Below are 12339 nucleotides of genomic sequence, written 5' to 3'. Positions count from 1 at the left end.
TTGATAGGTTCTGTAAATGTTCGAAGTGTTTGAAAGAGACAAACATAACAAAACAGTTTTTTGTTGTTTTTATTCAGGAAAAACAGTTTTTATAAAAAAAATAAATAGAAGTTAAAGAGACAAAATTGTCAAGTCAGCGATTAAAAAAAACATAGTTACAATGTTTCATTGACATGCACAGGTTCAGGACTTTTCTTGATTACTTTCAACGTTGATGCCACATTGAAGTAAATATAAACATTTCGGGTAAATTAATAAGTAGAAATTAGCACATTTTTACTTTCTTTACACACTTTGATAATGGTATATGTGCTACTAATGTAGGTCAAATTTGCCAAATTTATATGCAATATGCAGTTGTAAAACTAGAATTATCATTTTTGCAAAACTTTAAAGTCAGAAATCTGTTTATACAAGTACTATTTAATTATAAACACTGGGTGAATAAAACCATGTTTACTCCAAACTGAAGTGATGACAGTAAGGTCCAAAGTGCAGCATGAAGACTGTCCTACATTGTAATCTAGGTCAGAAAAAGGTACAAGACATAAACAGCTGCTCTCATCATGAGCTGAACTCTGACAGACAACACCTTGTTGGTTATTCATCAGATGAAAGGCCTGACAGCAAATGAAATCCAGTCATAAATACATTCATACAAAAGAAATTACATTACTAAAACTTAAACTGTTCATAAAAAAACATGTCTTTCCTAGCTTATATAAAAATTACAAGTGTTTATCAGAGTTTAAATGTTCAACTAGAAGATGCAGGTTCATTTTTAAGATTTCTTGACTAAGAGAAATATTTATTTAAAGGAACATATGTATTAGTGGGATTTCAACAACAAAGCTCTTGTAAAGACTTTAATTAAAAAGGGAGTATTTAGCCTAGTAGAAAAATAAATAGGCATAAACGCTCAAAGTCAAATGAAACCTGTTATATTAAATTGCTAAAAGAATCAAAGTTATTTTTTGGTCTTTGAAATTACTAATTTAACATCTGTTTTTCCCCGTCTTCATACTTTTTTCTCTGTGATATATTGAGAGAGTTAGTATGGCAAAGACCAAGTCAACTTAGTTTTTTGTGCCTCCATATTGAGTGTCACTGGGCATAAGAAATAAATTCAGGCGTGTCCATATGAATCTCACAAGCTCGCTCAAATCATGCCATATGGCGCCACCTCCTGGTTCTGAATGTTAGAAACTGAACGTTCAAAAAATAAAAGAATTAAATGATTATTTGAATGATCTAATTCAGATAATTCAGTGATTTTTTGTCACCTATTCACAGGTACATAAGATTATGGAGTTAGACAAAATATGTGTGATTTGACTGAAACAACTTATTTTAATAAAGTGTATCAAGACAACATTGTTGTGAATGCGAGTTTTGTCAAACTGAAGTGAACCAAGTCAAACATGTTTTGATTAACTGTGAGCTGCTTTGTAAAGGGACTCATTTTAAAAGGTTTTCAGATACAGTTTATTAAGACAATCGTTTAAATGATTTGTCATTTTGTGTCATTTTGTCATCTCTGTTATCAGTCTTCAGCATCTATGATGTTTTAGAGATTATCCTATTTTCCACAGAGGTATGAAGGTCTTAATGGGAAGGTTATGTTTTATAGATCTGCTTTGTTACAGGAACCTTAGTGGTTGGGTCCATTTCATAAAGGACTACAAGAAATCAGTTTAGTTTATCTGGAAAAGTATCAAAAGAGTGGTACACACCAATAATGCTCTACACTACAAAAACACAAAAACTAGTAATTTTGGTCTGGTTTCCAGAGTAAATATCTTAGTACGCTTGAAATAAGACTACACTAACTCACAAGTAGCCTTTCAGTAAGAAATAGGAGCATGTTTTAAATCAATAATTCCTAAATATGGATGAAAAATACTAGTTCTATTGGCAGATTATTTCAGTAATTACAAGACATTTTACTATGTTATAAGTGAAATAATCTGCTAGTGGAACAAGTACTTTGCTGAGCTTTTGCTCAGCAAGCAACAGCTCTTTTTGCTCGCTAAGCAGTTACTTGTGAGTTAGTTTTGTCTTATTTTAAGATATTTGCACTAGAAACTAGCCACAAAAAGCTGTTAAGATTTTGTGTTTTTGCAGTGTATATTGTATGCTTTTCAATTAAATTGTAATAAAGTTTCTTGATCTTGAGGCTTTGAATTAAAATTAGTGATGACATATGAGGTCTGACCTGTTTAACTGTGTAAAATAACAAGATGATAAATCATAACTTTGTTTTAAAGATATGAAATAAAAGCCATGCAGTTCCTGCTGACCACTAGAGGGAGGTGTCTGACAGCTGTTTTAGAGAACAGAGCTGTAACTAGTTGCAGACAGCAGACGTTTGTACTCAAACCAATCAGCTAAACTAAAAGTTGAGGAGAGGGAAGAGTTTTTTATGGCAATAATGGTTTCTATTCAGCAGCAGCTTGATAGGAAGAAAGGCAGAGAGAGAGAAGGGGAAGACATGCATCAAATTGCTTTTAACCTGGAACTGAAATGAGGTCATCTGCATTGAGAACTGTAGCCTCCATATTTGGTGCTTCTGCTTTACCACTGAGTCACTTCCCTGAATATGTTGTTCTCGTTTACTTTTGTCTTTACCACTTCCTCTTTTTAGCGAAACAGCATCTCACAAATTGTGATGAGACACGATATTGCACTCCTTTTCAACCAACTAAACCTGACCTTAATAACTAATAACAAAACATTACAATCATAGCAGAGGATCAAGAGGTTGAAAAGTCAATGCTTAGCATCACTACAGTCAACAATAAATAAATAACAAAACTGAAACCAAATCTTGTCAAGGACTTTTCATTGATAAAGCTTTTTTAAAATTATTTTAATATTCTAGATCAATTTTAAGGACAGAAGTAAAGAAACATTTTAATAATGTTTGAAGAATGTATAAAACTTTACATATTTGATTCATTATTGTAAGACTTTAAAAACTTTTAGCAAGGAGATAAATGGGAGTAAACCCAAAAGGCAAAAATACAGCAGAACAATATCAGTTTCTTCCTGTTGTATTGTGTTTTTTTCAGATGATGTGTTACAAGAAAATATATTAGTGCAATGATTGACTTCATACTCCCACAAGACTTTATAAAAAATACTTAACTGTTGAGTATTTTTAAAATATAAAGTAATTTAAATATGTCCAATTACTTTAACTGTTTCCTTTTTTAACAGATTCCTACTTCAGAACTCACCTTTAAAGAACCAAAGGCTGTTAATTTTATTTCTTCTTTATTTGTGCCATTTCCTCATACACATGTTCTGGTTCTTTACTTCTTTGTGTAGCTGCAGAATTCTCATAAACATGACTTTCTTCCTTATTTTTCTTTTTCTTTATTTTTGGCATGTTTTCATAATCATGTTGTTGATCTGGAAAGAAAAATATTTTGAACATGAGTTTTAAAATATTTTCTTAATACGGGTATTGATGATAAGCCAGTTTAAGCTATTTCCTTGAGCTCTAAATGATACAAGTTCCCTAAAATATTTAAATTTACAACTGAATCAGTTACTAGGAAAGTTAAGTAATTGAGATTCATGTATTGAATGGAGTGTAAACATACTGACCCGTTGTGCCTGAATGTGGTCCAGGTTTCACATTTTCTCTATAAAGCCCATATTCCAAGAAAAGATATTGTTAAAATGTGTTAATAAACATACTTATCATCATTTATTTCTGGAAGGTAAAACAATAAATTTTATAAAGCAGGTAGGATAGCTTGCTTTGACATACCTTCCATATGACATATAAGAGGGCATGATCAAGGAAACGTGTGATAAATATGGATAACTGAGAAAACACTTGTGTGTTAATCACAGTTTAGCATGAACTGTGGTCTAATGTAGTTTAAAAAGCTCAACATATAAAATGTATTGTTGGCTACATAAAGAAACTCACCTTCTTTTGTAGATGAAATATCCTCCAGCAGCTCCTGCAGCAACAACTAATAAACATGCTATTACTATTCCAGCAATGGCTCCACCAGCGAGACCTGCAGGTTTACTAGCATCTAAAATACAGTAGAAAACACAAGAAAGCAGTTTTTTTAAAAACATATTTTTGATATTTTTTATTACAATGAAATTATGAATAGACATAGCAGTTACACTGTATTTGTTACACGTTAACAAAGCTACATACATAACATTCATAATAGCTAGTGGTCTATTCATAGTGTAGATGTTGGCAATCTTACCAGTATGAGAAAACAAAATACCAACATATCAATGAAGTGTCTCCTGAAGGACTTTATACGATTTGTTTATACTTTGTTTACATTTTTTATTTGTGTTGCCTATCATTTAAATTAAAAAGTTGTAGGTTTTATTCATGTTAATATAAATAGGGCTTACATTTTATTTAAAAACTAAAATTAGAATTTCTCATGATGTTAGGTTTCAACAATTAATATAGAACTATTGACCAGAAAAGAAATATTATTGCTGTACTCAGTATTGGTTACGGTAAAATTTGCATTAGTTAGTGCATCAAAAGTGGCATAGCATTAAAAACATGAGTTCTTTTACATTATTTGGTTTTTACTTTAACCTGAAAACCAGATACAGAACACCTAGTCATTTTTCTCCTTCGTCCAGCACTTTTGAAATTGTGTCTGGTTCAGGATTCGTTTAACACCGTGAGAAAAAAGTCAGTTTCAAAAGCCTTTTGAAAACATTGTCATACCTACCATGAACAGAGACAAGTAAAGGTTAAAAATTATTTTAGAAATTATTTCATATTTTGATCTCTATAAGAAGTTTGCCTCTGGCCTCTGGTTCAGCATCAAAACAACTTGGTTGTAGTAGCTTAATGACTTCAACACCATATCACTTCTTTACCTTACACAACTTTTTGTGCTGCATTAAAAAGTCTCACTAAATCTATAGAGCTTCAATGCATTGGACTTAAGTGAACAGATCTTAGTGATATGTGTATTGCCCAGTTATATCGTCATTAAATCTGTAACATATTGTGCAGTCCCTAGTAAGGAAGATGAATGAGTGAATTTTAGCTCCATCTTTCTGCAGTGTGGGTTGCAGTGTTGTAGTCGTAGATTATGATGTAGCTACAATCATAATCATGGTGGCTACATGATTATTAATGTAGCCACCAATAACTGTAATAATTTGGGTATATAATTACAATAGACCATGATCATGATCAAAAAGGTGATGAGTCAGCAGAGCAGGTCAGATTCATTTCTGATCCTTTCTTATGATGTTCTTGTGATGGATCCACTTTTATTTATTCATTGTCTGGACCATCTGATACTAGAAACAGCAAAATGTAAAGAAAATGTAATTTTAAGTAACAATAAGAAATTACATATATTTTGATGGTGCAGATACAAATCTTAAAATAATTATGATAGCCTGATAAGAAGTATTAACTAGATTTCTAGATAAATATTTTCAAATAATATTGACATTACAGTTCAGTAACGTGAGATGGTAATTTGATCACTGATGGCTACAGCATATTTAAACAGATGGTAAATGAGTAGATGAATAACTTACAATAAACAGAGATGTTTACTGGGTCACTGATGATGAAACTGACAGGATTAGACACACGACATGTGTATGATCCCTGGTCATGGCGGGTCACATTGGCTATAGTCAGAGTGGAGTTTCTGTCTTTTTTGTTGATCTGAACTCTGTCACTGACTGTAACCTCAGAGCTGCTGTTCATCCAGAGGAAGGAGAGAGAAGATCCAGAGGAGGAGCAGGACAGACTGACTGAGCTGTTGAACTCAATCAAGTCTGCACTTAGTGGGGAGACTCTGACATTGGAGACTGGTTCTGTTGGAGGAAACAAAGTTATCATCAAATACAAGAGTCAACAATCTACAGTAATCATGAACCAATTCAGTACAAACCTTGACATGAGAGAAATTGTTAAATAAAAAACTAATGAATTTACATATTGTTCATGCTGAATACAGCCTTACTCCTCCTCAGTTAACATTTATGCTTTTTGCTTGAATTAAGTGCTTTATGTAATTTTCTGAATAGTTTTTAACAACAAATTCTATTACTTTTTAAATCAATTCTATATAAATCTGTGACAATGTTTAATGTCTACAGTTGTGAAAATTTTATTCTATAACATTTAACTCCAATTTTAAATCAACTTCCATAAAATCATGTCAGTTTTATTCTGCAACACTAATCAAAAAATATGACAGGTTGGAAACAAAGGATAGTAAACTAGTACAGCTTACTATTGACAAGGAAAAATCTCTAACCAGGAAACTCTACCATGAAAGTTACAGGAAATATTTATTCTGCTCCCTCTCACTTACTCTTCTCAAGACACTTTTTAGACACATCAACAGAAAACCTTTTTTATCAAAACTGCTTGACAAACATTAAGTTTGGAAAGTTTGGTACATTGGTAAGTTTGAACTCATGCAGCTCAAAGCTATGTCTAAGTAACAACACAACTGACAGGTTTCTGAGCCTTTCTGAAAGGTTTCTCATTTTATTTTGACCAATGTCATTTTAAATGCTCTGAAGGAAACCTGATTTGTAGCAGACCATTCCACTAATTTCTTAATTCTTACTCCCACAAAATACATTTAAAATAGTTCAGAGCTCAGCATAATAGTCTGCAGCTCTCACTTGTTTAAAGGGTTATAAGATGGATAGAGGGTAAAAAAAATTTAATAAATTGCAGTGAAACTTTAGAGACCGAAACATGTTAGTTGAATCTTGGCTTTTAACATCCACTCACCATAAACATCCAGTGTGGTTTTTCCGTTTTTTAGGGACACTCCATCTACAATTCTAACTTCATATTTTCCTCTGTCATTGAGTTTCAGATTCCTGAGTTCCAAAGATCCATTAGATCTGAAGAGAGTGAAACTGTCTTCATATCCTGGTCCAGGTGTGTCTCCAGTAGTCAGTGATAAAACTATGAGTTTAAGTCCTGAACCAGGATCAAAGAACCACTGGATCGATGAAAATGGTGTCTCTGTTGGATTCAAGTTTGTCATGAACGTTACTGTCCCTCCAACAGAGGCATTCAGAGGACCATCTGGTAACACACCAGATCCATTAGATAAACCTGGAAAACAGTTACAAGTATAATGCAGAATTAAAATAGCTTAAAAAGTCATAAAACAAATCTGGATAAGAGAACAAAAGGTTAGCTACTGTAGAATGCAACAACATTTTAGGTAAATTTTAATCATTTTGAACTGTTTAGGGATAAGGTTTAGCTGGTTGTTACACTATAAAAATCTTGACTTGGGCTTGAAAATATTTTATTCATACGACTCTCTTACCTATAAAAACCACAACCACGACAAAAAGCAGTCCCAACATTGCTTTGATGTAAACCTGGAGATGTCAGTGTAAGAACAGCTCAGCGCTCGAACTGAAACTAAGAAAAGCGTTGCAATGAATGGTAAACCCTTAGTGCTGTAAATTATCACAGTAATTATCACAGTAATGAGAGCCATGTCCCTGGAGTTAAAAAAATGCTAGATGGCTCCCTCCTGTGGTGAATATATTTTTTGTGTGATCTAAGCAGATAGGTACAGTATATTTCATAAATTAAACTACTTCAAAAGCGGTAAAGAAGATCTCAATCTAATAAGAATCAGGTTGGGTTTACAGAGTATTCCACACTTTATTTAACAAGTTCCAACTGTCCTTTTTCATAGTGATTTATTTATCCAGATTATAAAGTTATATTAGTCAGTGCCACCACCACCCAATCTTTGAGAAATCTAGAATTATCCCCCACAAATAAACATTGAAAAGGGGTTTGCATTTAAACAATATCAATTTGACAAGGCAAAAGAAACAAAGAACGAGATAAATCCGCCTTTCGTCTAAGAAAAAAAAAAAAGAATTAATTTTTAGGTCCATCCCCACCATTATCAGAACAATGGTTCAGTCCGAAGTGTAGGAGGAGCAACAGCGGCACTGCGGAACGATCCGGGCTCTGTGAGAGCCGCTGAAGTGAGGAGCTAGCTTTGGCTCTGCGGTACAAATAGCAAAACCCTCCAGTAAGTAAACACATTTTACACATATTTTTTACTTTCACTGCTCAATAGGAAAAAAACACATTAACAATAAAATTCAGACTGCACTTCGTTATTTCATTACTTTTGCTGAATCATGATAAACTGCCAGATTATGTCTTGGGAATTAGTAAAACTGCTTTTTTGTCAAAGTACTCTATGACACACAAAAAAAGCTCATAGACTTAAGCTTTTTTGTCAAAAGTAGCAAATATCTAAATTATATTTAGCCAGGGGTGAAAGTAGTTTTAAATTCTAGTTTTACTTCTCAACAGTTTGCTTACTGAGAAAAAACACGTTTGATGTGCTTTACTACCAGTGGCGGAGCCAGAGGGGGGGCCAGGGGGGCCAGTGCCCCCCCTGTCATCTGATTGGCCCCCCTAGTGGCCCCCCCAGATGATTGACATGTAACAGCACCAGGTTATTCCTGTACATTATTTGGAATCATTCTAAGCCAACCTAATATCTAAAGAAGAAAAACAATAATAAATATATCAAAAGAAAATGTATAAAACTTTATATAAGTCCATGTGATGACATAAATAAATAGATTTTTATCAGGCGCGATACCAGCCTCCTTTATACTCATAACAACAAGCTGATATTCTTCTCCTGGGTGTTTCTGTTGCGCTGTGGTGCAATTCAAAGGCTAAAGCCCTTCATACCTGGTGGTGATGGTAAAACACCAATAAGTTATTTATTGATCCTCCACAAAAAGAGAAAAAAACGAAGAGGGGCCGACAATGTTCGTAGTTTGGAGCAGAGGTTGCGCTACAGTTTTTTTCGTTGTCCGTCAAAGAAAAAAATAATTTTATTTCCAATTTGTAGTCATCAAACGAAACATTTGTTATTTCTCTGCTAGAACGTTTTTGAAATCAGGTAACATTTCACGAAATGACGTGATTAGAAGACGGCAGAACTCTGATCGGTTCCTGATCCCGCATCACTTCCCTCAGCGGGAGAAAAACCAGCAGAAGCGGATCAGCTGAGCTAGGAGCTCCAAAGTCTCTGGTCCGTTAAAGCGTCCAGATCAGAGATGATTCTCTGACTGATATTGTTCTTAGTCTGATTAATAATGAGCTCCACGATGTTCTCTGTGCGTAAAGTTGAAACTGTCTGCGCACCAAGTGGTCAGCTGATCACAGTCTGGACAGAAACCAGCGAACTGCTCTCTGTTCTTATCAAGACGAGGCTGAGGAGGGAATCTGACATATTAACTATGTTAAGTTTTTACTGGTTTAGTTTTTAAAACACCATTAACGTAAGCAGTGCAACTATATATTGTATATTTGGCGTTTGTCATCTCATGTGTGATTAATTGGAGCGTAACGAGCATTTAAGCGCATTTATTGCCCAGCGCACTGCGCTTGTTTCTGCCTAACGGATCTGCACTTTAATTTCTTTCCTCTGTCAACAGTCAGCTGTTATTCCTCTACTTAAACTACAATAAGTAGATCACATTCTCTTTAGGTTTTCTCTGTGTGCTCAAAACTCATTAAATGTAAACTCATTAGAAGCCCGAACCACCATCAGGCAAATAATTCTGGTCCGACCCGAACTATTTTTAGCTGTCAAATTACCTGTCACAACAGAGCTTCCTAACCAAGGTGTCCATAACTCTTCAACACGCTGTCAGCTCCCGGTCAGAAAGACATTTAGTTCAGTGTCCATGAGATGATATTCAGAAAGGATCTTTTATTTGATTGATTTTAGTTGCCTCTGCGATGAACTCTGCATAAAGTCTATCATGTCTCCATGTGCGCCAGTCAAAGGTGTTAATTATAACATGTAAAATGACAGAGGGGCCTAAAAACTAACCAAATATTCAGTTTGGTTATTTTTTAAAATGTGTGTGTGCACATATTTATATGTGCACACACACATTTAAAATTTTGCCCCCCCAGAGGTAGTCCTGCCCCCCCCCTTGGCCCCCCCAACTTTAAAAGTCTAGCTCCGCCACTGTTTACTACACCGTGTTCCAAATTATTATGCAAGTGATATTTTCTCAGATTTTCCTAAATGGTGAATGCAAATGATGGTCAGTATAATTTTCAAGTCATGAACTATTACAGTATAAATCAAATTTTACAGAACAAACCTCCCAATGAGAAGAGTATTTTTTAAAGGGGCCGACCAGCTCTCTCCACATGATTTCAGCCCAAAACGGATTGAACTCAATCAAGTCGGCACTTGGTAGGGAGACTCTGACATTGGAGACTGGTTCTGTTGGAGGAAACAAAAAAAGTTGTCATCAAATACAATAATCAACAATCTCTATAGTAATCATGAACCAATTCAGTACAAAAAAAAATAATTCAGTTGTATGGATTTGCATATTGTTCATGCTGAATAAAACTTTTCTCTTCAGATAATCTTTATGCTTTTCACTTGAATTAACAAGTGTTTTATGTACTTTTCTGCATGTTTTTTTTAACAACAAATAGCCTGCTGTTACTTTTTAAATCCCTTTCTATATAAATCTGTTACAATGTTTAATGTCTACAATTGTAAACATTTTAACCTGTAACATTTAACTCCAATTCTAAATCAACTTCCATAAAACAATGTCAGTTTTATTCTGTTGCCCTAATCGAATAATATGACATGTTGGAAACAAAGTAGAATAAAAACTAGTGCAGCGCTGACAAGGAACAATATCCAATCAGCAATCTCTCCCATGAAAGTTACAGGAAATATTTACTCTGCTCCCTTTCACTTACTCTTTTCAAGGTACTTTTCTTGCACATCAACAGAAAACTAGTTTTGACAGAACTGCTTGACAAACATTAATCTCACTGATAAGTTTGAACTCATGCAGCCGGCTGAAAGCTATGTCTACGTAACACAACTGACACATTTCAGATAAAACCTCAAGTTTATTTTCTTTTTTTATTTTGACCAACATCATTTTAAATTCTCTGAGGGAAATTTTTGTTCCCACAAAATACATTTAGAATAGTTTCAATCTCAGCATTATAGCCTGCAGCTGTCACTTATTTAAAGATGAATAGAAGGTGAAACAGATAAAATAAATTACAATGAAACTTTAGAGACTGAAACATGTTAGTTGAATCTTGGCTTTTAACATCTACTTACCATATACATCCAGGTTTTTCCTGTCTTTTGATTCACTCCTTCTAGAATTCTAACTTCATATTTTCCTCTGTCACCGAGTTTCAGATTCCTGAGTTCCAGAGATCCAGTTGATTTGAAGAGAGTGATCCTGTCTTCATATCCTGGTCCAGTTGTATGTCCAGTAGTCAGTGAGTAAACTATGAGTTGAAGTTCTGAACCAGGATCAAATTCCCAGTGGATCGATGAAAATGGTGTCTCTGTTAGATTCAAGTTTGTTCTGAACATCACTGTCCCTCCAACAGAGGCAATCAGAGGACCATCTGGTAACAAACCAGATCCATTAGATAAACCTGGAAAACGATGTGCTAAAGGGTACTGAGTGTCTTCAGTCATTATATAAAAATGTTAATATTTCAAATAAGTTAAATAAAATCCTATATTTATTTAGCAAAGTGAAGATAGATTAATTTGACAAATAAAGCTACATTTTTATTAAAAAAAATTATTTCACATGCATGGGTTACTTTTGGACCTTGATATATTTACTAGTTGCATGTTTGACTTAATGCTGCAGTCCAACTGTATTTTCGCTACTGTTTATGTTGCATTTGATGAGCTCTAAATGTTATGGGCCAAACCATTGTTTAGCAGTTGAGGTTCTGGAGTATTATACTGTACATGTTTGGGACAGAAATTTGAAAAACAATCATTTAATAAACTAGACAATTTTATGGGTTTAGCATTTTTATCATATAAAAATAGAATAGTTGCAAGACAAAAAAACGTACCTATTATAATTCCAGGTATGATGACGAATAAAATGGATGTTTTCATGTGATTTCGTTGAGTGCAAAGCAACGCGTCTTTCCCTCACTGACTACTGTTGCTTTATGATCTGACAACAGCAGCAACAGGAAGTTAAACTGTCAAACCTTCATTTATTAATTATTAACAAATCTTCCTCTTTGGATTCTTTCAACAATAGTTGAGTAACAACAAAAATACTAATTTCCAAAGAAAAATAATTATCTAAAAAAATATTTTAAATAATTTAGATTTTCTCATATATATATATATATATATATATATATATATATATATATATATATATATATATATGGTGGAGTTCAATTAACTCCCCTATTTTGTCTGCTGATTTTCTTAAAATGGGCATTAAATATGAATA

General features: G+C 33.8%; 1 pseudogene across 1 annotated transcript; it reads right to left on the bottom strand.

Annotated features, from left to right (window-relative positions):
• Positions 1-2118: 2118 nt before the first annotated feature.
• Positions 2119-11987, bottom strand: LOC103460867 (cell adhesion molecule CEACAM6-like; annotated as a pseudogene). The gene is made up of 7 exons (XR_014091382.1): positions 11942-11987; positions 11171-11503; positions 5563-5847; positions 5189-5310; positions 3944-4236; positions 3613-3650; positions 2119-3414 (listed from the first exon to the last, which is right to left on the bottom strand). The product of XR_014091382.1 is annotated as a cell adhesion molecule CEACAM6-like (transcript).
• Positions 11988-12339: the final 352 nt, after the last annotated feature.

Source organism: Poecilia reticulata, chromosome 16, assembly GCF_904066995.2.
Source record: "Poecilia reticulata chromosome 16, P_reticulata-male-v2, whole genome shotgun sequence".
Lineage (NCBI taxonomy): Eukaryota > Metazoa > Chordata > Actinopteri > Cyprinodontiformes > Poeciliidae > Poecilia > Poecilia reticulata.
The sequence above is the reverse complement of the archived record's forward strand: the minus strand, read 5'-3'. Positions and strand labels throughout refer to the sequence as shown.